Source organism: Motacilla alba, chromosome 2 (genome assembly GCF_015832195.1).
Source record: "Motacilla alba alba isolate MOTALB_02 chromosome 2, Motacilla_alba_V1.0_pri, whole genome shotgun sequence".
Taxonomy (NCBI): Eukaryota; Metazoa; Chordata; class Aves; order Passeriformes; family Motacillidae; genus Motacilla; species Motacilla alba.
The window spans coordinates 98,413,855-98,441,471 of NC_052017.1; the positions used below are offsets into that span (position 1 = coordinate 98,413,855).

Genomic DNA, 27,617 nt, shown 5'->3' on the forward strand with positions numbered 1-27,617 from the left:
AGCTCTCTCATATAAATTTATGACATTTATATATGTCATAAATGAACATACACAAAACTATTGTAAAGCACCGTTTCATACACACACACACAAAAATTATAATAATTAAGAGGAAGAATAAGGTCTTGGACATAATCATAATCACTTGGACAAACATACTTAAAAGCCAATATAAAAAAACTAAAGCACATGGCAAATATGCTGAAAGAAAGCAGGGCAGAACACAAACACACTTGAAGTGCTATTAGACACATTAGAAACAGCAGCAGTAAACACAGTTTTGAGATAGGGCAGAAAGTGAAACTCTCTAACAAACACACTCTAACAAGCAATTCCAGAAGAAATCTAACAAGCATAAAGAATACTAATTTAAAACAAAAAAAAAACAAAAACAAAAAAAAAAAAAAAAAAAAAAAAAAACAAAAAAAAAAAAAAAAACCTTGAAATGAGAAGAGAGATAAAAGATGAACTGGTTTCCTATTAGCAAGATTTTGTGGGGGAAAAATGTAAAGGAATAGCATGATCCCTTTTACTGAAAATGATACTTTTTAAATACCCATTTTTGTCTTAAGTTTCTTACTTCATGTCTCAAGCACAGAAGAATGAATGCCATATGATATGTTCTAATATTGGCTCAAATTTAGAAAAAAACACAACATTTTCTTCCACTTTGTTTATTCTTTTTGTGGTTGCCAAGAAAATCTGCATGTCTCTGCTTAAACTGAGAATCATTTTTTTATGTTTTATGTTCAAATAATCACATCAGAGTGGTCATAAACTGCACATACTGTTTTCCACATTGGGGCATTCTCTTTTCACACCACCTTAGTCTGGAAGCCTAAAATGTGCTTATGAGAAAAACAGAGCTTTGACTTTCCCTACATGTTCAGATTGTGCAGGAGTTAAAAAGAAAGTAAGTCGGAAGCCTAAAACCCAGCTATAAAATCCTGCACTCACTTACTGGTTTTAGAAATTACGTGCCATGTAAAATCCTTGCTGTCCAGGCAGATGCTAATTATTTGAATAACAGTTTCGGTTCTTTGGTCTCCTCAGTCATACATCAGTTCACAAAGGAAACTATAACCAAAAAAATAATAAATTCCAGATTTCATACATGGAAAAACTGCAACTAATACCAGCCCAACTTTACTCAGGTGTAAAATAATAATAATGTTTTCCTCTTAGCATAAACCCAGTAGAAAAGGGCAAAAAACAGAGAGGGAAAAAAACCAACCTCCAAATAAAATTAAGCAGATAAATTCAAGAATCTCTTACCACAGAAAATTGTTGATCCAAAGTGACTAAATTCATTGACAATAATCTGGTCAGCTCTCATCAGAATGACAGTACATCTTTTATGAATTGAATGAATTGTCTAATATGATGAAGTGCCTCAAAAACATTCTGAACAACTGAATAACCTTAGTCTAGATGTATTTGTATTTGCCCATTTTCTTCTTTCCAGCTTTGATATTTTATCTACTTTTAGTCAAACAAATTAAATCTGTCCAGTAATATAATCTGATCAATAATCTGTCCAATGAATTAAATCTTTCTATTCATAGATCATTTGGAGGAATGGGAGAAATAACTGCACTTTGTTTAATATAAAATATAGCCCAACATATATATCCATATATATTCATTTATATTTTACCTTTTTTTAAATTTTATTTAAAGCATACTTTTAATCTCTAAAAGCATTTAACAAGCAGCCTGATTAAGTTAGGGATGCAACCCAACATCTAACAATTATTTAGGCTGATAGCAAACAGAACATGTCCCAGCACAGTGTTTTAGAGCACAGGAAATATCATTTAACAAGCAACCCTAACAATGCAACAATTACCCAGTCACCGTTCAACCTGGTGAAATCACGAAAGTCAAATGGATATAAGAACTCAGAATTAAATATCGGCTATCTTGTATTTTTCATTGATTTTCTTACATTTATTATCTACTTTTGAGGATTTAGCTGGTTAAACTTTTCACTGGAAGCACTTTGAAAGCTGACCTCTGCCTTTGAACTGTTTGTGAAAATTGTAACTGTAGCATCACACTGAAACGTTGCCTCAGAAGCTTTCAGGCAGGAACAGTTCAGCATATGGATTGCTCTTAGGTTTAGCTGTCTCTTGTGGTCATGAACTCCAGTTATTCCAGCATGCAGCAGGTCACCTGCAAAGTGTAGGTCTCTTCCCCCGTCTCTCTTTATCAGTACCTGAGTCTAAAGCAGGGAGAGACTTCAATTCTCTCTGGGAAGAGGTTGAACTGCTGGAAGAGAAAAAGCCAGAAGGATTCTGGGAACTGGCACTCTCACTTTTTCCAAACTGGATGAACAAATACAGCACTGCTCATCCTTGACGGCACCAGCATTTTACAAGGGACTTACATAAATCTCATCCTTGTAGCAGCAAGCACAGGTTCCTCTCACTGGTGTCTGTCCTAAGTACTCTGCTCGGGCTGAAAGACAAATGATTTCATGCACTTACTTCAGCAGCTGGCTGTTGCAGTTCAGTGAAGTGAAGAAATACAGACCACAAACACAACACTATGATGCTAGGCCTACCAGCAGATGCTCAGAGTGTCCTTGGTAAGTTTTAAAAGTCACCAGAGGTTCATAAAGAAGCTATCCCCTGAGGATCCGAGGTGGAGCAGTTTCTGCTGGGGACTCAGCTATGATATGGCATCACCTTCATTTTCAGATGATTACACAGTATTAACTAACAGATTCTCCTGACTTTGGGGCTGTGAAGATGCAAGATAAATAAACAGGTTTTATTTCAGAGAGGGTCTACATGAGGGAAAAGAAATTGGGTAACAGGAGTGACAGGCTGGAGCCTAAAAGCCAACAATTTTCTGGCAGTATAAAAGGGGTAGAATTCAGAGAGTGGAAGTAGAGACACCTTTGGGAGACCCTCCAGAGCACCAAAGGAAAAATAGGGTTAGTGCGGGCAGAAACAAGGCATGATCACTTTGTCTGCAGGCAGGCAGGCAGGCAGGCAGACATCCCACTGTGCCCAGGATAAAAAAGTGACAATTTTCAATAAAAGAATATGCTACCATCTTCCTTTACCAAATTATTTCACCTAATTTATCCTTCTGTGAGGTCTACCACAGGCTTGGAGAACAGTAGCCTCAATAATACTTGTGATTGTTCTTCAACAAGCAGAAAGAGAAAAAAAAAATGAAGCACTTAGACCATGCTTTTGTCTGCGGCATTTTTGAGTGGTTTGGTTTTTTCTTTTCCCTCTTACACTTGGTTATTCACAGTTGATTTAATCTATTATGGGGCAAAGGCAATTTCAGTTGCTTCACAATTACAGTTTCAAATTACTTCTTTTTATACACCCAATATTCAATTTTTTTTCCCTGAAGAGCATTTCTTCCATCAGAGGAGTCCACTACTTCTATTAAAGCAAAATTCTTTTCCATATAAGTGGAAAAACAAATTTGAGCAAAAGATTCTGTAATTGAGATTAAAATTCTGTTTAATAAGTAAAGTTTTGATTCCAGTTACTCTGTGAATATTCACTGAAAGTGAACATAAAAAAGGGTCATGGTCTCATCTGTATTGATTCACATACAGGTAGATGCAAATTGACATTAAAAATATTTACAGTACATATCCAGATTTCTGCATTTGTGGGTCTGGAGCAGAACAGATTTATTTACACCACAAAAAATAAAGTGCCCTTCCATGGAATACATATCTCAATGACTGAAGTGTTCAAAGTTGTGGCAAATGAAGCTTCAAAACCATGCTGTTAAAAAATATGTCTTAAAATACAGTACTGACAAACATAATCTAAAGCAAAGTCTGATAACCTGCCACTTAACTTCAAAATGTTCTTATAATGAGTTTTGAAATATAATCAATAGTATTGATTTGGAGGTGATTTTCATAGGCATAAAGGCCAGTTAAATAAAAGTTGGAGGGGAAAAAATTGTCTGTGATTTTCCAGTTAGTTTTGCTATGAATCTGTTCATATTTTCTAGCTTCAATCTAATAAAAAATTCCTAACACAGACCATTATTTGCTGGTTGAAAGTAATAGGCCAGAAAAAAATACTAGTTAACAATAAATCTTCTAGTCTCCCATAGTCCACAACCAGTAATAAAACTCCTCAATGTCTGATATTGGCAATATAGTCCTGAATAAGCATTTTCAGTTCTCAAAGAAATATAGATTGAATTAGGTTTAAGACAAATAATGAGTAAAAGCATAGTTTTGCTTTATCTAAGCCAGGTCTAGCTGTTCTGATGCCTGCACTCTATTTTTCTCTTGGGGATAGATTGTCACAGCCCTTTTTATTCTCTCCTGCTGGGTATAACTGCCTGTATGCAATCTGAAGGAAGAAAATGCACTGCAGAAACGAAGAGTTTCCCAGATGCACTGGAAATTCCACCCTCAGGCTCAGGGCTAAAATGTCACCTACTGATCTGCTGCCTCTGAAACATTTTTTCCTGTAATTATCCCACCTATTTCTGATTTTAAAATTCCAGGCCACAATGCATACAACACATCAAAAAATGTTGCAACTGCATATCTAGGAAAAATGTGAAAAGCAGCTTCTACTTGCTGAACTAGAAAACTGAATAATGGGGTGAGCTCTGTTCTCATTTCTGCTCGATCCACCTCAGGGTTGCCTGGCTAGAGGTGGAAGGATAATTAAAATCATGGAGGACAATTAAAATCATCATGGAGGGCAAGAAGGCTGGAAATAGAGGTGAGCTACAGCTGCCTCCTGCACTGGTGATGGGACACTGCCACAGTGCACATTCCTTGGAGGGCAAATTATAAATTAATAACTCCTTCTTCAGTGATCCACTAAAACTATTTGGTATTTCCTTCTTTCACTGTCTCTCTAAGCAAACATATAGTGGCTGATAAAAGCAAAATTCTCTGCTTTGCTCTAGTCTCTAATCATTCAGAAAGAGACTTCAGACTGACAGAAGCATTAGTTTGCTGGTGATTTCTTTTTCTGTTGCTTCAGGAAAAAAAAAAAAACCACTTACAATTCCAATCACCTTACATTCCATTTCTGTAAAGAAACCATGGTAAGGGAAGCAGAATTATCAAAAGACTATGTCTAGAGAAGTCCTCCACAGCCTACATCTGCTGGTTTTTGTAAACAAAAATAAAAATAGTTGCTTTGGAAACCCAGTTATGAAAACACTTCTGTTCTCTGCCATCTATTTTGGCTTGTCTGGGATTTGTTTTGTTTTTAATTCAGTAGATCCTGACTACATATCCCCACCTGTAGTTCTAATCAGTGGTTACAAATATTGCAATTAGCTGCTGTGGAAATGATTATGTTGTCACAAACAGAGGATTAGAACTTCATATGAGAAAAAATCATCAAGAACAGATGAATGCCTGAGAAAAAAATTAAGATCTGGGTCTCATGCTAAGATTCTTAATAACAAAATAGAAAACGAATGGTAACAAAGAGGAAACCAGAAAAGTATTACTGCTTGCCTTTAATGCAATTTCCCCCCAAAGGTTATTAAAATCCATTGATTGTGAAATGTCTGTTCTCAGGCAAAGATTTAAACTGATTAAAATGCACAGTGTATTGGGGATTAAACCTTTATCCCATGACAAAGTTCCTCTCAATGGAAACATAAATGACTGGATTCTGAAATTCTAAGAAAAGGATTTATTTTGAAAATGAAAACTGTTTAATTTTATCTACACCAATGCAAGAAATAAGGGACCAGTCCTGCTCTCACTTACAGTTCTTGGCCAGAAACAATGTAAAAACTATTCTTCCCTAAAAGCTGTGATTTCTACATTTTCCTATATTCAAACCCTGCTTTTGTAGGACTGACAGACCAACATATTGGTGCAAATGGCTTCATCCTGTCATGTTCTCAGGAAACAGCTGCAGCTGTCTCTGGTATCATGAGCACTACCTGCACATTCAATTCTGAAGAAAAAAAACATTCTCTTCTCAAAGATAAATTTGAGTGATTCTTAAAAAGAATTGTGATAGTATTTACAGCTAGAAATCATTCTGATTATATGAAATACATTTTCTGAAAGTATTCATTTTCAAGATGACCCATTCTTTTATTTGGGTCAATGAAACTCCATTTACGCACTAGCGAAATTACAAGAAATTCAGTTGGTTTTGTTGCTTAATGCATGCCAGAGAGGCAAAGATGATTGTTATCCCTGGCAGATACTTAACAGCAAAATAGCTGGTTCAATACAGCATTCTGCATTCTGAGATGTGAAGATCATATTGTGTGAGGCTCATCTTGATAATAGTTCTCATTATTTCCTTTAAGGTCCCCCCCTTGTTGTTAATTCTGGACCTCAGCGTACACATATTTCTCTCAGATCAGATAAGGCATTTTTATCAGATCACAGACAATAGGTGCTTCTAGTATCTTGATCTATTAAATTTTTGTCAAATGCTGTATAAAAGACCCCTGCTTCTTTGGAAAGCATGTTCGTCCAATGTTGATAATCCTTAGAGTACAAAGCTTACAATATATTGAAAAGAAATTCAGATATTGTCTTGAAAAAGGCAAAGTATCCCAATGTATTGGAGCACAGTAGCATTTTATATTTCTTAATAAATAGGCAACAGTTTTCACTGTGTTGTATTAGTGCAAACCAGTACACACTTTGGAGAGATTCTCAACTACATTTTGTTATTACTTTACTGAGTTTCAGCTCTCTTCTACCAGGTCTTTCAGATAATTTTGACTCAGTGTCTGGTCTCTCATACCTTTTAGACTCTGGGTGGGCATGCTTTTAATATAAGAGCATACTAATTTCTTCTGATACTATTCAAATTTTGTTTTCCAGTATGTTCTTTGAATGTGTATCTAATTTACACATGCATTTAATAGAAATAGACACATATAATAAACATATATATAAAGATTAATTTGTTTAATCATATCTGTGTTTTTCTCCTGCTAGTCCTGACTGGATGAGTCTAGTAGCACTTTCTTTACAGCCTGCTAATGCTCAACTTAGAATGAATGAATGCCTCATTGCAACCTTTTTATCTTTTGTGGAAACATTACCCATTCTACTATGTGAATTCACCTCATTCCACTAGGTCTTTGGGTATATTGCACATACTCTGTCATTGCTTAGATATTCCTTTCACCATTTCTTAGCACCTCCTTCCACCATTCCAGATTGCGGATCTGGTTTTTCAGCCTCAATTCCACACTCAAGACTTGTATTTTCCCATATTAGTTAAAAAAAATAAAATTCCTTCTCATCCATTTAATGTTCCCATAGAAGATAGGAAACTTCAAATATTCCTAGCAGTTTTACAGTCAATCTATTCTACATGAGTTAAGTGGAAGCTATTAAACACATCAAGAGCTTCAGAGCTAGCTATTGTTAGAAAGAAGACTATCTTTCTGAAACTGTGCCTTTTCCTGACATCCCTTGCTAGCAAAGGCAGAGTGAATTGCTGTTTAAAACTCTTCTATTTCCAGGGAGTTTCAACTCTCATGCTGCTTTTAACTGCCTGTTTTTCCACTGCAGGTCCTTTCTTTGTTGCTTCTTTTCCTCTGTTATCATGCAATATCTATTGATCATTCAATGCTTCAGTGCTGTTTTGCAACATAGGTGCTTCTTTCTGCCTTCGTTCAAAGCAGCCTAGTAAGCCTGGACTACCCAGGTAGAGCCTAAGGTGTGACTTCATTCCAACTGCATGTCAAAACCATAAGAGCCATCTTTGATCTGACCAGGTCCTCCAAGCCCAGTGTCCATCTCTCAAAATGAACAAACTGAAGTTTCTGACAAGAGTATAAGAACAGAGTTACCACATACTTTCCCCTGAAGTATCCCCTTTGCCTCCAAATTTTTTGCAACTCAAGTAATTCCTGATCATATATACATTTAGAAATGTCCCAAGGATTTCTTTTTCATTACTTTCACCAACTTCTTCTGGGATCTTTGTAAGCTTAAATAATTACAGCACATCCTGGCAAGGAGTACCACAACTAAATCATTGCGGACTGTTCAACTCACCTATACTCATTTCTTTTTCAAACAGAAGATCTCTTCTCTTTTATTTAGTTGTTTCTCACACGGATGTTGATCTTTAATAATCCTTGTTGCCTTTCCTCAGACTATTTTCAACTATATGCTCTCTGAGATGGAGAGGACCAGAACTGCACAACTATCACTGTATGACCAGTGGCTGTTCCACTGGGTCACTCCTTGAATTTGTTTCCACTTAGGCTTCACAATGCACCCAAGGCACCCAGTTCTGACTCTGCCATAACTGGCCAGTTCATATATAGGGACAGTCCCAAACAACACAATATCGTGTGCTCAGTGTTGGCTTTAGATTAGCAGCGCAATTCTGCTGCCTAAAACCTGTATAAGAAATTTCAGGAAGAAGATAATCAAAGCAAAGAGATTTTAAATATTGAGTGTTAAGAGCATTACCCTACACCTGGCAAGTATTCTTCTCCTTTTTGCAAGCTTTTACATGCAGAGTTGTAGTAAGCAGAGAAGCCTTCAAGCCTGGATAGAAAAAGGAACAATACTAGCAACATCCATAGAGGACACACTGCAACCTCCATATGTATTTGTTCAGAGTTCAGGTTTGGATAGGACTCCCCATACTGTACTAATGTGCTGAGATCACCTAAAAATACAGTGGCTTTGCAGTGCCAGTTCCAGTCTTCTGCCTTTGACTCTCTATTTTTTAGTGTTCTCACTTGTTTTCTTCTTGCACCTCAGGTATTTTTTACTGCTTCTTTAAAAATTATTAATGCTTCTGCAAGGTGCAATAACTTTTGGGTTTGTGGGGACCTTCTTCTGATAAGTGAGACAGATAGCACTGGATTTCATGATGGACTCAATAATCTCTCTACTGTTGTATTTATAATAAAAAATATTTTATGCTATATTAGTCTCCTCTTAGAAAGCCATTGCAAAAAGCAAAGACTCCTTTTTGAATAAGACTTTCATGCTATCAGCCATTCAAAGATAAATAGTCAATATTTATTGAAATGTTCAGCAGCAACACTAAGCTATAACTACAGCTATAACATGACATGGGAAGCCATCTGAAGCTATTGCCAACCAGAGATTTGGATTATAGAAAATTACTGTAGTTACTGGCCATTTTGTTTTAAAATATCAACTTTTTTAGCAATTTGGCATGGCCTCCTTCTATTGATGACTATATGATGGTAAAATTAAGTTAATTTTCCCTATTTTACTTTTGCATTTTTCTAAAAAAAAAGTCAACAAACTGAACAACCCTACCACTTCACTATTAATCAACAATTGCAAAATTAATATGCTGATTTTGGCTGGAGTAGAGTTCATTTTCCTCAGAGTGGCTAGTGTGGGGCTATGTTTTGGATTTGTGCTGAATACAGGGTTGATAATACAGAAATGTTTTTGTAATTGTTGAGCAGGGCTCACACAGAGCCAAGGCCATTTCTGCTTTCCAGCCAGTCATGCTGGAGAGAAAGTTGGAGTTGCTTGGGAGGTTGGGAGGAGGCACAGCTGGGACTGGTGACCCAAACCAACCAAAGGGATATTACAGACCCTGTGACATCATGCTCACTGTAAAAAGTGGGGAAAGAAGGAGAAATCTGAGGATGTTTTGTGTGACAGGGTTTGTCTTCCCCAGTCACCATTACACATGATGGGGCCCTGCTGTCCCAGAGGTGGCTGAACACCTGCCTGCCCATGGGAAGTGATGCATTAATTCCTTGTTTTGCTTTGCTTGTGTGCTCAGCTTTTGCTTTCCCTCTTAAACTGTCTCTATTTCACACGGGTTTTCCAGCTTTTACCCTCCTAATTCTATCTCAAATCTCCCTGGTGGAGAAGTGAGCAAGTGGCTTTGTGGGGCTTGGCTGCTGGCCAGGGTTTAGCCACAACAATTTGTATCATGCTCATAGAGTCATAACATTTCAAGCATGCATAAGATATGCTTTTGTAAATCCTTTAAATTTATTTTAGGCTTGGTTGAGGTGTCACCTTCCTCATCTTCAGGTTGCCACAGGATTCCCTTTAACAAAGACTTTTAATTGTGATACATCCATTGAAATTATGTATGCACTCTCTTACCTCTTTTCTGCCATGGCCTGACCTTCCATATCTGAAACAACCTCTAGAAGTGAATTCTATAGAACCTTTCTCAGAGATTCTAAAATATTTTATAAATATTAAATCATAAGCTAATTCCAGACACTTGAAGAAACTGAAGAGTATTTATGAGCAATTCTGTCTCCCAAACTCCACTGCATAAATCAGAGAACCAATATGATGTAGCAGACACCACATGAGAAGAGCTTCAAACAGGGACTAAAGTGTTCTGCCTCTGAAAATAGATGCAGGAAGAATATAAATCAACAGTATATTAAAAATTGTATTTTCCCTGATGTAGGGTCCTTAGGAGACCTTGAGTGATTAAGGAACTTGACTTGGAGCCTTTACTCCAGAAGTCAGTGCTTGTTACAAATACATCAGGTGACAGGCTCAGTGTTGAACAAAGGCAGTGGTAACTGCACAGCAGCCAGCACAGTCACTAGCAGTGTTTTGGGTTTCCTTGGAGTTTGTAAGTCAAGCACTCAACCTGCCTACCAGAGCATGTAAAATCTAGAGAGATCAGAGCGTGAGATGGTATTGCTGGAGGCTATAAAAAGCAGGCTGTACTTTTGTCATGTCTTTGAAAGGTTTCTCAAAATGCAGGTTTGTCACAAACACTGTCCTGCAGCTTGTGGCTATCAAATACAAAATCTGGAAATACAGCTGGGATTGCAGCTTTCTATCATCAAACTATTGATTTCTTTTTTATATTTTAAAAAAACAGTGTGCATAGAGGTTCAACATGTGGCCCTCTTACAATGATGTCATTTCTGTATAATTTTTGAAATTTCTTATAATTCTGGATTTGAATTTAAGGAGAAAAAATGTATATAGAAGGCTACTTGTGGGGTCTCACCCCCGGATTGGGGTGACCCTGAAAGATGGAAAAGTCTCTCCTCCAACCGGTGCCTTCAAAGAAAGATTCAGTAGCCCTCTCTTGTCCGGTCTCAAGGTTGTTTATTGTTGGTTATCTAAAAGATTATTTTCCTGAAGTGCTGTGGCCCATTCAGCAGGTCAGACAAAGGCACACTGCCCTCCCAGGGGGCTGGTGCCATCTTTTATATCATACATTACGTGTTACATGTTTATACCTTTCCCCCAATGCCTACTATCTATATTGAATGGTGACTTTCTACTCTAAACCAATCTGTGAGTGCCAGCATCACCAAAGACACAGAGGTTAGGAAGGAGAAAGGAGGATACCCAAATCCCTCCATCCTGACCCCCATGTACAAAACTTGGACCCCTGTGTACAAGGCTTAAAACCCCCTTGTACAGCACTCAAAAATCCTTCCTTTCACTTTGTGATTACTTCTACTACAATACCTAAACTTGCGTGTGTGGCTTGTAATTCTTCATACAGAGTTGGTAATTTGCTCCATGGGCTAAGATCAAAACCCCACGTGTCTTTGGCTGCATGCCAGGGTCTCAGAGCCCTCTGCCAGCGGCTCTGGCCATCCTGCCAGAGGCTCTGGACACCTAGAGGGATGTCCTGGGTTCCAACAGCTACTAACAGCCCACTGTCAGGGCCAATATCACACACTATCTTCCTAGTGGCAGGGCCCTCACAGGATCTTTCTTTCCTGCATTAATTAATGCCATTAATACCCTCCTTCCCTGCTGCAACAGTGGTAGCAGGCTGAGACCAAGACACAATTTCCTGCCTCTGACCTTTCTTCTTTTTTTAGAGATCTGTCAGGTAATATTAGAAAAAACAAATTGACAGATAAAGAACTTAATGGGTCAAACTTCCTTAAGCCCACTACAAGGAAAGAATTTTATTTTCTTTTTAAATTTAAAAAATGAGAAAAAGAACAACTGTGCTCCTTTGATACCATTTTGTCTTCATCTGATCACTGTCCCATGGGAGGTGGGGAAGCTAAACACTGCATGAACCTGTCTCTGCAGTTCACTCCTCTCTCGGCATTTTCAAACTTACTCCACAGTATCTTTTGGCCAGTTCTTTTAGAATAAGGGGACCAAAAGCATGTTTTTCTATGTATAGCAAGCTTTTTTGCACAATCTTAATTAATTTTGAAGAAATAATAGCTATGAAAATGGTTGCGTTATAAAAAGCAGAAGAGCCACTGAATAACAGCCTGAGAATTTTATGGTTTATTAAGACAGCATTTGAAACAGCTCTCTTTGCAGGAAGATCTTCTTACCCTTCCTATATTTGACTGAGAATTAGGTTTGATACAGTTTCTGTCATGCCAAATGATGCTGAAATCATCACACACTCACTGACACTATCTCTTAGTGACAAGGAACAGTTTCAGTATGTCACAATAAGCATGTAAAAATTGAGGTGGGAGGTGGCTGACCACCATTTAATTTCTTTAATGTTCCAATTGGCTAAGTAATTTTCACAAAATGGGTTTTCTCATAAAGCTTCTTACATTTCTTAACTAAGCCTAACTGGAAAGTGGTGTGAAGTCCTCATTGTTTTATTATATACATACATACTATATATATATATATATATATATATATATATATATATATATATATATATATATACCCACTTCCTTGTATAAAGGAGTTCTGAGATGTTAAATAAAATTAAATACAGAGTAGAGTAGAGAGTAATCATAAGTTACAGGGGTAAAGATGGAGAATTAGTGATGCTTTATCCTGATGAAAATGGTCAGCATGATAGAAATAAGCATTTACCATTTTTATGAAATATTAAGGACATTATTAGGAACGCTTATTATTCACCTGTTAAAAAAAGTGACACTCTAAATTCATGACACAGAACATAAACTTATAAAAAGGCCACCTGAAGTTTTCTGTATCATACCTTAACTGTGAGTTGTGACATTTAAGGTTTTTTAAATTTTTTAATTTCTTTATAATTTTTTAGTGAAGCAGATGAGCCTTGGCCCTCAATACTTCTATTACTGCATTCACACATAGATAGACGATACTTGTATAATCATGTATATTTTATATATAGGTCACCTGCATATTTCTCTTCCTCCCAAGACTAATGGGTGAACAGTAGGGACTATGTTTCTCTAAGCAAGCATAGGGGGAGGTAGGATTGTTCATTGAAGTTTAAATCTCTACTTGCATTCCCAGACTGCTACATCTTCAGCATTTGGGGATTTTTCAGCTTTACTGGCAGTAATTTGTGGCAGCTCAGTGTATAAACTCTTTCTTTCCTCAATCCTTTTTAAAGTGTCCTTTTGCTTCTTTTCCTCTATTCTTCTTGCCCATGGTAGCATGAAAGTATTTGAAGATGATGAAGTGAAATGTTTGATCTTTTTTGCAGTGTTTCTGCCTGGACCCAGTGCATTATCTTGTGTGTCACTAGATAATACCTGTGGGGAAAAAAGTCCCTGAAAATATAAAAATAATCATATATGAAAAAGATTTCATTTTGCCCCATTGCTTCTGAGCAAATTTAAACAGCTGCTGACAGCTCAAGAAAACTTTGAAAAATGTTCTTTTTAGAAACTATTGTTATATATCACATTTTATGTATATTTCACTTCTCTGATTCTCTCTTTCTCAAGACATTTGCATGAGAATGAGATCCTTCTTTCCAGTATTTTGCTGACTCTGGCTGTCGTGCAGATTTGGTTCAGGTTGCTTGGACAAGACTTCTGGCAGTGCTTGTGTCTTTTCAACGGTAGCAAAGCTTCTGGATAGTCAAAGAGGTCAGGGAGGAGGAAGTTTATGTCTTGTTCCTGCAGTCAGTGAAGTGCAGAGCCCATTGCAGTTCCCAGAAGTAGAATTACACTTATGAACTGGACCTGGCTATCTGAACTCCTCACCGTTTGATGGAGGCAAGTTCCTCCCAAGTCCTTGTGGGGCTAACTTTACTGGGGTAAAGCACCCCCTAAGCCCCCAGGCTAATGCAGCATAGCACTTGGTCTCCTAGTTAATTCCTAGTATGCTGATTAGCTCTTGTAGGTCTGGGCTGAACACACTCTGTCTCATGCAAGACTGAGCACTGCCTTTAAATAAAATAAAACAAAGTGAATTTCCCACTGTCAAGTGTTGAAATATCTGATATGCATGGAAAGGTCTACCTTAACTTTATTTGTTTGTGCCTCTCTATACTTACTGGTGAAAAACCAAAAAGCCTGAGAAACCTTAAGAAAGGCTGCTCCCTTGTGGTTTTTCTAGCTAGGCAAGAATGAGAACTTCTCATAAAATCTGATATTATGCAAGTTCTTAGCTGAAGTTGTTAATCCCAGAAAAAGCATTGATGATAAATGCATTAGGGAAGCCAGTAGTATTCACGTGCTCCCAGGTGTCCAAATATTTTAGCAGTTCCCCAAGGACTAAAACCTTGAACAAATGGTTAAGTCAGTTATTTAAACTGCACAGCATCTACTCAAGCAAAATGGAACCTCTGAACCTTCTCACATTTTCCATGTCCAGGGACAAACTTCTATGTGATTCAGGGAAGATTCCTAGAAAGCAGCTGCTGGGCCCTGGGCCCACAGTCTAGGCCACAAGAAAGGTAAATTCACACAGCTTCCACATACCAGGGCTTTCAGGAACAAGCTGGAGCCTCAACCTTTATGTGGCTGGACAGAGAGTCAGGCTGGACAGCACAGCAAAAATGAGGGCAAAAGTATCCATGTGAGGATAGAGGTTTAGGCAGAGAGGGACCTGATCAGGCTCAACACAGGGAATTTTCAGGGTCCTGAAGAGAAATAGCAATCCAACATACCAGTACAGGTTAGGGCTGATATCCTGGAAAGCAGCTCTGCAGAGAAGGACCTGGGGGCCCTGGTGGACAACAAGCTGTCCGTGAGCCAGCAGTGGCCCTTGTGGCCAAGAAGGCCAGTGGTATCCTTGGCTGCACAAAGAGCACTGCTAACATGTCACAGGAGGTGATCTGGCCCCTTCACTCAGGCCTGGTGAAGCCAAATCTGGAGTGCTGTGCCCAGTTCTGGGCTCCTCAGTACAAAAAAGACATGTAACAAGTCCAGTGGAGGGCTACAAAGATGATCAGGGAGCTGGGTCAGCTCTCTTAATGAAGAGAGACTGAGGGAGCTGGGGCTGTTTAGCCTGAAGAGATGGCTTTTCAATGCATAAAGAGGATATTATCAATGCATACAAACCTCTTAAGAGCCGGCGTCAAGAGGATGGGGATGGGCTTTTTTCAGCTCAGACCAGCAATAGGACAAGGGAAATGGGCACAAACTGAAGGACATGAAGGGTGAGCACTTCAAGGGTGACACAGGATGGGAACAAGCAGCCCAGAGATTGTGGAGTCTCTTGCTCTGGACATATTAATAACCCACCTAGATGTGAACTTGTGCAACCTGCTCCAGGTGAACCTGCTTTAGAAAGGGGGTGGACTAGATTATATACAGTGGTCCCTTGCAACCCCAAGCATTCTGTAATTCTGTGCAACACTTCCAGAGGTGGAGAATTGAAGCCCACACTCTGAAGACAAGGAACAGCCAAAAGAGGAAAGAAACTGAAGGTTCTGAAATTGCTTCCACTTTTGATTAATGTCCTAAGCCTACCAAATTAATTTAGCAAAATATGCTTTCCACGTGCATTAGCAAGTCAATGGCATTTATCCATGCAGATCTACAAACTAAGTTGTGTAGACTGTGTGAATGTGTTAAAACTAATAAGCATACCTGAATTAAATAAACAGTTGGAAACTGCAGGCTCGGGGACTTTGTTAATACCATATGGAGTCTTTCAGATGTAAATTACCAGCTGAAATTCAGCCTGGGTCAGTAAAAATCCAAATTGTTGCATTCTAATAATTGTTCAGTGGTCTATATGAAATTAGTTGATTGACATGTCTACAAATTACAAACACAATTGCTGCTAATAGAGCCTCTCAGAGAGACTGGAAATTTCATGGGCATGGAGAATGAACTGGCAATTCATCCTCAAGGTGAACTCTTCAAGTCAGGAAGAGGCACCTGGGGGAGCTGTGTTATGGCTACTTTTCATGCTCAGACTGTTCTACTAAATTATTATCATTTATTATTTGTACAGTGTTCTATTGCAATATCACCTTTAAGCTGAAATCTTAGATCATCCACTTTACCAGGAAAGACAAACACACAGTTCAGCATCAAATCATTTGCACTTAAAGGTCCATCTATAAACTACTCTGAAAATATAGCAAGCTCCCTTAGTACAAGGTAAGGTGGGATGACTGGAAGATACAGAAAATCAGTTTAAGGACTGTCTAAACTTTACAACAAAGTCATATCAAGAAATTAATTTTCTACTGTGGCATTCTTCTACTTTTCCAGAGCTCTAGTATGCATGTCAGAAAAGTGTAAGATACACCTTCTATTACATCTGTGACTTTCAGAAGAGACTTTCTAATATGGCAAAACTATTTTGGGAAAGAAATTTCAGATTTCTAATCTCAAGTTGGTCTGGTAGGAAGGTATCTAGAGAGTAAGTCTTGTGAGGAATAACTGAGGGATCTAGGTTTGATTTGCCTGGAGAAGAGGAGGATCAGGAGTGACCTTTCCACTCTCTACAACTGCTGGAAATGAAGTTTTAGCAAGGTAGGGGCCTCTTGTCTCAGGTAACAACAAAAGGACATGGCCTCAAGCCACGCCAGGAAAGGTTCAGTTTGGACATTAGGATAAATTTCTTCATAGAAAAGGTTGTCAAGAAAGCACTGGAAGGGACAACCCAGGGAGATGCTGGAGTAACCATTCCTGGAGGTGTTTAAGGGAAAGGTTGGATGTGGCGATCTAGTTGATGTGATTGAGCAAGATTGGATTTGATGATCTTGGAGGTCTTTTCTAACTTAATAGATTCAGTAATCTGAAAAAACAGGGAAAGAGATTTTCAGTCTATACGGTCACAAATATACACATTTCAAAACTGTTTGCATATCAATATGCTGAAAAACTTATGCTTAAATTGGATTGTATCAAGAATTTCATTGACATGGTAGATGTGATGGGTTTTAATAGAGATTAAAACATTGCATCAATTATCTCTCTTTTTTTTTCTCGATTCTGTTGGGGTTTTTTTACACATTTAAAACAAGATTCAAACACTGCTAAGAAATTACTTTTTTTCATATCTCTGTTTTACATATTCTTGTGGGGACAAAAAAAAAAAAAAAAAAAGGCATCTTGTACTGGTTTCATGCTCATATTTTCATGTCCCTTGTAAGTCTGATTAAATTTTCACAAAGATAACTTCATCCAGTGGGTGATATAGGGCCAGGATCAGCCCTCACGGGACAGATGTTACCTCCTTCAGTGCACAACAGGGTGTGCTTATTGCTTCACCCACAGCTCTCCCTCCCTTAGCTCTTTTGTCAGAGTCACCCCAGAGTTATTACTGATACAAAACAAAGTAAGGAAAAAGAGAGATTGGTATATAATTTTTCCTCAGAACTATCACCTCAGTGAGATGCTGTTGAAACACAAATTAGCTTCAGTCCTGACAGAGCACTGGGCATTTCTGCAACATTAGATTTACCAGCATCATAAGAATACCTTACACATCTGACAGAGATGAAAACACTGAGATGAGTGGAAGATGAATGCCCACACTGGGGCTGGCAACATATGAAAAACCTCTCTTCCCAAGAACTGATGGCATTAACTAAAAGGGAGTCAGAGCTCAAGATTTGCCTCTCAGTGGAAAGACATTGCTTAAGCGACAGTGAAATATTGCTGGTCAAAGGAAGCATGATGCCTGCCAAAGCACTCATGTCATATTCTGCTCCACACCAAAACATAACACCCAAACCAATTCCTCTCTGTCCATATCAGACAAGGTAATTAAATCACTTAAAATCTTACAACTCATTCAAATGCATGTGGCTTCTTTATAGAACACTGCCCTATTTAATAATATCGTGATTTGCACCAAATATTCCTTCTTATTTTGTACACATATGTTTCTGACCAGTCAGCTTTCAGTCTTCCATATATCTTGGAAAAGAGGTACTCTGTAGCATGGCAGGTTAATTTAAAGTCTTCATTTCTGCTGTCCTGGTTTTTTTTCTTTTCTAGCATTTTAACTAGCTTTCTATGCAGAATTATATAAATTAGAATTTCATTTGTCAAGGCCTGCTATTTGCCAATATATTACATTTATCTAGAATTTAATCTCAGTTTAGGTTAAAAAATTCTAAAAACCACCCCATATACTATGATAAAATGATCCTATCATTTATATTTCTGTAACCGAATTTTTAGGAAAAAATTCTAATTAGTGACAAAAAGATATGTTACTCTGGAGGTATGCTAATCATCCCAAAATTCTGCTGAAAGTAGTACAAACCAAAATGTACATGCTGGCTTTAAGGCCAAAAAATGACATCTTGCATTTATAAAAAACAAAACCAGAAAATATTCAATAGTTTGTCTAACATGTGGTGGACTGAGGAGAGTCACCAAGGCCAGGAGTATCAATAAAAGTTGAATGGGTTTTATTCTTACTATTTCCATAAAAAATATTTAGAGGAAGCATAAATATTCTTCTCATTTTAAAAATGGTCACAGACAATGCATTTTTGCATTGGTACAATCTGTCTTATGGCATATCAATGCTTTTTATTACATTATTCCAAATGCATATTGAGCATCTTGCAATGGAAAACTTATCATGAGAGGCATCTATCTAAAGGTACAAATTTGGCTGGAATATGTATGTCCCCATACAGAAAGGTGTATAAGCATATATTATCAAGGACCCCCTTAGCTTGCATAAAGTTAGATTTAAAGCTATGATGGTCAACCAAGTCTTGACATTAGCCAAAGTCTTGATTTTTCTGGGTAGTAATTTTATAAGGTTTTCACTCTGAATCAGAGATTTCCCCAAGAAGTAATGTTTTTTGGAAAAATAGGCAGCAAAGAAATACTGAGGTCTAACTCGCTACATCCACTCCATGTTTCCCCTAACACCTTAAAAAAGCACTTCTGAATTTGTTTTGCGGAAGAAGGTCTGTTATATTCTGTATGGCTTCCTGTGCTCTGGCTTTGAGTGCACTGAACAGAACTTGAAGAGCAGGTATGACAGGCACTTTTCTCTAGCTGTACTGAAAAGCATTTTTGCCCTCAATAAAATAATGTAAACAATGAAAGTCTTCACAACAATACTAAACAAATAAATAAATAAAAGCCCACACTTACTTTCCCCTTTCATTTGCTTTTCTTTTAGATGCCTTCTACCAAAGGCAGTTCTTATTAGGTTTCTCTCTGACAAGAGAAAAATATAACATAAAACTGGAAATTTCAGGTTTGATTTTATTACACTCTTATAACTTAGGGCTACTGCCATATAAGAAGCTGCAATTTTCTATTTATTCCATAAAAGAAATATATTTGCTTTAAGATGTGTTCTCATATTTTATATTTCCTGGCTCATAAGCCACCTCAAATTCTTGAAGATGAAAACATAAACTGAAGCACGGAACAAGGTCATTCCTCTGGCAGTCTTACCAAATCCAGATCACGTGGAGAAATTATTGTATCAAGAGGTAGAAAAAAAAATTTAAAGGAAATTTTTTGCCATTTTTTTCTTAGTAATCTTTCATTTGTTTTGTTTCACTGCAATAAGGGCAATGTTGTTTTGGAGAAGGAAAAAATAAGACTGCAGAAAAAATGGGTCTGAATTTAACAAAAAAATCAAAGCTAATATGCTTTGGGGTTTGAGGGGCAGGGGGGTGTGTTATTATTTTAGTCTCTATTCTTTGCTCTGCTGCTAGTCCATAAAAATATTCCATATTGAGGGTGGACCCAGCAAAACTGTTATGTTCAGGTTTTTTATGGTTCCAGCTGGCTGGTTTGTACCTTTGTACCATTGCAGACATGTTCAGATCAAACACTCTCCATGCAGTGCTACCAAACCAGCCCATGTCTGATGTCAGGAAAGATGTGCAAGCTTTCTTCAACAAGTGGCCATGGTATGACACATTCCTAGGGATGATTTCAACAGCAGCAGGAACAGTCAAGTTGGAGAGTGTCAAAGGCAGGTAAGCTCCTTCATTGATAGATTCCTCTGCCAAAACAGCTTGGAAGGAAAATCTCATTTGGATGTTCTGGTGACAGCAGTAATAACTTCAGGAATCGGTGGTGAAAACCAGTTCTCTTCTTGGCCTATAGGACCATGATTAGATCAGAAAGACCCTGATCCTCACAGGATTGTGAGTGCCTAACTTCCACTTAAATAGTCATATATCTTATGCTCCTTTATGGAGCTAAGTCTTTCTTTTTCACATCTCAAGACATGTCTGCATCATAGGTTAGAATTCAGACCACTCCAATTAAATTCAGCTAAAGCTCCTGAAGAAACCTGTACTCTTCATACCAGATAACAATATAATGGGTTACAGAATAACTTTCTGGTTCTGCAACTCAAACTTCTTGCACTGGGACCAGCCAATTAGCTTTACATGGTATTTCTTGTTAGGATGCAATTAAATCAGTGCTAACTTAGGAGTCTTGGAACATGGTCCATATGTATTGTGTATGTGACCTTTCCCATCCTTAGTATAGATCCAGATTATTTATCTGTTTCACAAGGCCATCATGAGGATGAAGTATACATATCATAGTGAAGCACTGGTTGGCTATGATTTTAAGACTGAACTAATAATTTTCATTAATTTAAAAATTATTATAAAGTGAAAGTATTGGACGAGCCCTAAAAAACGAGGTTGTGAAGATGAAAGGTGGCAATACTCATTGACAAAAATGCTCCAGGATAAGCTTGCTAAAAGGAAAAAATACATCTTTAAAGAAAATCCTGGTACCACATTATAATTTTGTTAGATTTATTCCCTTTGCAGACTGTTTCTATTTAGCAGGTTCAACAAAGAGCATACAAAAAATTAAACTTTCCTTAAACTTACATGGCAGGATGAAAAACGCAGTGCAGTAGTCACCCACATGTCTCCTCAGGGTTTCTTTCTTAGATTAAGTCAGTCAGAAAATCCATTCTTCAGTCATAAAGTCCAAATTTGATTAGCACTACTTCCAAATGTATTTGTCATTTTTGGTACTAAGGCTTTTGACTGCCTGGTGAGGGCATTTTTGCTTGTTTTGTTTTTAGGATTCTTTTTAATGAATGTGGGGAGGAATTGGTTTTAAAAACAGAAATTCTGAATTAATTCAGGAGTACCAGACACTGTGCAATCATCAGTGTTTAAGGAAGCATGCTGCTGCGCTGAATTCAGGCCTTGACAAATGCATGGAACAAAGATAATGTAATAATATGCAGAGATTTTCATCCAAGGACCACAGAGCTTTAATAGAAGTGTGTAAATTGGTAGTAAGATTTCTGGTTTACTTCAGAGGAAATTGGGCCTAGATATTTGACCTTTTTTTATTCACACAGAGCATGAGTTTCCTGCAGCTGTTGCCAGAGTCACCTACCTGCTGCTCTGAAGTAGACCAGAGCATTGCCTGGAGCTAGAAAATCCATCCTAATGAGAAGTAACATGTTTCTGACTTTGTTTGAGAGAGGAATCTGAAAGCCTTTAGCCTCTGGGACAGAGCCTATACAAGGATATCCCAGATTTAAATTGTGTTTTACATCAGCTCTATGGCAAGTGGTTTGGAGGCTAATGATTGACAAAACTGCCACAAATCATGGAAAATCCTGGGCAACCAGACCAGACCCCACTGGTTTGGTCTCTGGGTGCCAGCTAACTCCTACCCCACAGCCGTAGATCTGTAGTTTTGTAGAATATAGGACTGACTCCCTGGGAATCCTGCCTATAATATCTTGAAAGAGCACTGAATCTAAATGTCAAGGACATCTTGAGTTTAAGTAACAGGTATTCTACAACATAACTTCTCTGTAAATTTTTGTGTATTTTTATATCTTTGTTCTCACCCTGACAACTGTTGATCAAAATAACTTAGCATACACATGGATGCTCATAAAATTGATGCACAGGAATGATAAGTCTCAATGGAAGCCTGAAAAATAGGCATACTGGTTATACCTGCTGACTTCTCCCAAAGATTTGCTGATTCTTTCAGTCTTTATCAAAGAATCAGCCAAGTGGTTTTAAAATGTTTGATTAGCAAGGGTTCTTAGTGTGGAGACAATTAGACACTGCCCTATCTGTTAAAATAATGAGATTTGATGAGAAAGGTTAGATAATTCTACCCCAGCAGAGGGCTATAGCAATCACTTTTTGAAGAGATAAGATTATTTCAGAAGAGGGTTGTCTGAAGTTTATGGAAGATACACAAAAGGGAGACATAGGCAGTAAGTTTCATTCTGCACTAAAGATATTTTCCAAGAAGGAAAATTATTGTGGAAAAAAACCCTTTACTTTCTGAGCGCAATTTATGCCTTGCAAAGTCTGTGAACCACTTAAACCAATTCCTGGGATTGAGCAAAATGCTTTATAAAGCTTGTATATAACTATGAGAATCTCCAGACATATCTGTATTCTTAATATATTCTGTATGCTGCTAAGATCCCAGGCTGGGATTTTCTAGGCAGTCTAAAGGAATTATGCTCCACATTGTTTTGAAAATCCTAGCATTAGGTGACTGTACTAAAATTGCCTATTCATATTACTGGTAAATATGCAATATTTTTAAATAGCTCAGTTCTGTTGCAATATGAATTCTTTTTGTGGTCTTTTGGCAAACTAAAGAAAATTACAAAGAAACCAAACAGAAGTGTTTGTGAGCAGTGTGTAACAATAACGAAAAGAACAATGCCTGGCAACTTTGAAAGATGACACAGGTTTAAGTGACTTGTATTTACACCTCTGCCATCCAGAATGCAAAGGGCCATCAAGTCCCTTTAGAACTGGACAAGAAAGAAAAATAGAGCGCCTCTGCAAGCCCTGTGATAAGAGGAAGAAAGAAAGATTGGCTTTTAAATCCTCTTTCATGGTTCCCTTATAATATAGGAAATCCTTGCTGATACACAGAGTCAAATTTGTTTTCTGGTTTCATTGCATTATATGTCCAGACAAGGAAATAGCAGTAATATTTCTAACCTGGAAAGTCTTTGCTTTAGACTTGTTCCTGTCTATCAGAACCTTGTCTCTACTTGATTAAACAGAATCAGGACTAGCAGTTCACATCTGCTCCTTTTTACACAGAGCTGTCCTGTCTACTTTACTTTCCTCATTCTTCTGAAAGAGCAGCATTATAATTCTCTACTTTAAAAAGATTATTTTTTGTGTAAAAAGAAGGTAGTATGTTACCCCGTCCATCTTTTTGCAGCTTGTGATAATTCAGGGAGATGATCTCAGGTTTAGCGTATACCACAGACTGAAAAATTTCAATTGTATGGGGAATAAACTCCTCAAGAATTTGTTTAATATTTGAGGTGTGTGCTCTGGCACAGCAATACTGTCACAAAATTGATCTGTAAAGCATTGACAAAAAAAATGCAATTGTGGACTTTACCTCAGTAACATACATTCCTTTATTTAACCAGCCTGCAGTAACATGTGCACTCAGACAACATCAATTCCTAATTTATCACAGATTTTCAGACTAGAGATCACCTTTCAGTCCCCAAAACTCCCACTGCAAGCAGCTGTTTTCTCTGCATAGAGTTTCAAAACAAAGGCAGAATATCAACAGCTGGCAGCAGTTTCCTGCCTCATCCCGCTGGAAGTGATGAATGAACAACTGGATTGTCCAGCACACAGATGATTTACAGCACTCAATGATACGTGAAATGGTACATTGAATCCCCTTCCTGTAACTTGCATGTCACAAAATGTATCAGTCTCTAAACTATATTGCCCATGCACATATACACTTGAGAACACAAACTCATTTTAAATATAGAAATTCCTTTGAAGTTCACCTTGAGTCATTTTATATGTGCTTGTTTAGCAAAATTAATCCTGTGGTAAGTTTTAGATTCTACATTTCTGATTTTTTTTTTAGTATGACATAGCCTCATAGCTTGAAATATAAATACCCAATACATGCTGGATGCTGGTAGCAATCAGATTTCTGTCACACACATGGTCACGCACACAGCTCCTCCTTTCCTAGTCATATGTATAACTATTCATATAGTCACAATATCTAAAAGGCAGGTTTTGACTAGAAATAAGGAATACCTTGCTAACAGTCAGCTTTCCTTACAGGTAGGAGAGTTTGGTAAGAAAAACCTCGGCTCTATGAAAAATTCCTTGTGACAGAAGCTCAGAGGCTCCTCAGAAGCTCCTTCAGCTCAGAAGCTGAAGTGCAGTTTAGAGCATTGTACTTTGCAGGGAATGGCAGAATGATCAAATGCTTGTACATCAGCTGTGTGACCAATTTACCACATTTTAATATTTGTAAAAGATATCACCTACTCAAATATTTCGTACCTTTAGAAAAGTTACAACTCCTTTTTTATTTGCATAAAAAGTGGTCAGTTTAGACATAATGGGATTGATTTAAGAAGAAAGAAGGAGTTGGGTTTTCTTGTGCACGGTACGTACAAGGTGGCTGAAGGAGGGCTGAATGAAGATATTCCATCATGCTCATAACTCAGATTAGTAACAAAGGTCATTCTTGTATGAGACAGTATAGCCTAGCACATGTCCTGAAATAGCTACACCTTGGTTGTCCAAATAATATAGCCTTCCTTTTAGAGTTTTGTGAGTTGGAGCAAGCAAAAAACCTTCGTCTGGAGTCAAAGATATGTCAAAATTATGGTCCTGATACTCTGGCCTCCACAGAGCCATGTGCAATCAACAACAGAGTAAACACAGTATATGTCACAAAAGCACTTGCAGTGGCACAGACACAGATCAGCAATGCTCACATGACAAATTCTGATCATCAGATGGACAGCTTGATTCAATTGCTTTGTATGATTGACACATCAGACATATGGGTTACACCATTTTGGAACCTACCTGTCCTGACAGGGGCAAAAATAAGGTTTTTAATAGGTGAACTTAAAATAGATGCACACAATTAACTTTCAAAACTCTTTTGATGAAGAAAGCTAACTATAAATAGCACTCAAATCTGAAGTAAACAAAGCAATCATCATTTTTTCCATTTTCATAAGCTTTTGCTTCCCCCAAACATGTTTCCATAGATGGGCATTATAGTGTGCCATGATTAAGGAATTGCCTTCCCCAGTTTACTGTTCCCTCTGGAACACACCAGGCCGCATGCTGCTCTCTCATTTCCTCCCCACACAACTTCCCCTGCAGCAAGATGGAGAGGAGAACTGGAGGGACAAAATAGATCGTGGGTTGCGATAAGAACAATTCACTAAAAAGAAGAATGAAATAAAAAAATTAGCAGTAACAGCAATATTAATAACAGTGTAAAAGGCAGGCAAACAATTCACACACAATGCTCCCTGTGTGGAACCTGCCACCACACAACCACACACTCTGACACCAGCCCACCCTGGAAGGGACACACCCTCTCTCTGTCCATTCCGCATGGCGTGAGGTAGTATGGAATAACCACAGGGTCATGGCCATGCCCCTCCTGGCTGCTGCAAAAATCAACCCTGTCCTGGTCAGAACAAGGGTGTAGTGCCTGCTGATCATTTACCACCATTCAAAAATGCTTCATTTAGTGCACCAGATGCTCTTAGAATATCAAGGAAGGGGAAATATTTAGGAGTTGCATTACCTTTCCTTAAAAAAACAGAACAAGCAAATACAAACTATACAGAGTTCAAACTATATTTTATCTAGTTTAGCAGCACTTGTGCTAAACTTGTTCTCTAATTTGTTTGCTGCTTTCTTCCCCTTCATTCGGTTCCTATTGCTCAACCTTGTCTGCTACCTACTGGTAGATACTAGATGTTCAGCTTTTCATAATCTTAGAGTTGCTAGATGTTAAACTTTTGCTTATCACTTGTCAGCTGCTCAGCTGGACAACACTCTTCAGCTTTGTTTCTCTGAAGCAGGAGAATGATTTTAGGCCATCAATCAAACCCTTTCTTGTCTTTAAAATAATTTCTGCCACTTAAAGAAGGAAATTTCATTCCCATTGTAATGCAGTTATAGCATTGCAGATAAAAGTGTATGAATATGATTTATCTTTGGAGAGTCTGAAAACCAAGTGATGTAATATGGAATTAGACACTGATGAGAACAATGTTGCTTCCTGTTTTTACTTGATGCTAAGGAAGGCGCTCCTGAATTAAGTATGAATATAGCCATGGAAAATACTGAACTCCATCAGACATTTGCTGAACACAGAAGATTGCTTCCATGCTCTCTACAGAGCATTCTAGAACAAAAAAACAGTGGGTCCAGTGATATTGATTGCTCTTAACTGCCCTTTTGGAAAGGGAAGCAAAAAGTCTGCACCAAACAGGGCAAACAGAACATAAACAAAACCTAGCTTCTGGTTGCTGCTTGCTTACCAACCTCATGCAAGGATCACAAGGGCTGGTGAGACTTGATTTCTTACAACCATTTTTTTACCATGAGAGTCTGTTAGGACATCTGTTGAAAATTGCAAAAAGAAACCGAAATCTTTTTTCTTTTATTTTGTGGAGCTTCAGTAATCTCTCAGAACAGAATTTTAGTAAAAGACAGATGACTGGGACAAATTATTTTCTAACTTTGGAGGAGATGGGAGTATTTTATTGTTTTACTTTCACTTTATTTTCCTGCAGAGTGAGATTCCTGAAAAACAACTAAACATGTAAAATTACTAATCATAACAAGTATGAGATTGAACAGAACAGCAGCTGGGATAGCCAGTGGATGATCTTTAATGTCAAAGGTATGATAAATAAACAGCCATATGTTCTTACCAGTTTTCAAATACAGTCTTTATTTTCCTTTTTCCACAGACTTGTGTATTTCTTTAGAGAAAGCAAGGTGCATACATATGGTATTCATTCATACTTTCAGAATGTTGTTCTGGGCAAAGAAAAGAGCCATAACTTGTATGCAGAGTCAAAATGTATTGTTAGTTTAATTGAAGTCTTAACTGCCTAATAAATGAACAATAAACAGTTACTATTGCAGTTGCAATTTAAAAGTCATAGTCCGAATTACCTAATTATTACTGGAAAAAATTCTTTATCATACTGCTACATATTTTGAACATAAAAGTATATTTCCTCTGTGTTCACTTTCCAGGGCCCCACTGGCTTCCTCAAAAAGAATCAGGGAGAGAGATACAAAGATTCCTCAGCATGCCAACCTCTGACAGGATGATAGTGGAAATAATCCACAGTTATGGATTGGGGTTACCTCTGTTCTCAATTTTCAATCCACTTGTCACTGAGTTCTTTACATTATCTACTAGAATGGCCTCTCTCTCACTTTGTTCCTTGGTTATGAATTCCCCATTATACTTGCTCTTCCATCATTTTTGCTAACTTTAGAACAGATTTACCTGTCTCTCAGGGTTGCATCCCTTTAATAAGCAGTGACTGACCATGAAGATTTATGGGTTTTCACAGTCTAAAGTCTCTGTATCCTCCTATGCCTATGCTGTCTCACAGCCCATTTTTATTCCAGGGTCATAAAGAATTCAGTCTGCATAGAATTGCTAGTTATTACTACTCTCTGTTAATCAGCATTATGCACTGTGCTGTGCAAAAGTGAAAAACTAAGGCATATTTAGGCAGTAGGCAC

The 27,617-nt window shown here is 37.7% G+C and overlaps 1 long non-coding RNA gene across 1 annotated transcript in view; it reads left to right on the forward strand.

The window, feature by feature from the left end:
- The window catches only part of LOC119698186, a 48,469-nt gene that overhangs the window by 13,968 nt on the left and 6,884 nt on the right, over positions 1-27,617 (forward strand). The window contains exons 4-5 of the long non-coding RNA XR_005256084.1: positions 19,877-20,042; positions 26,645-26,754. This is a non-coding gene — a long non-coding RNA (uncharacterized LOC119698186). The remainder of the gene's footprint in view (positions 1-19,876; positions 20,043-26,644; positions 26,755-27,617) is intronic.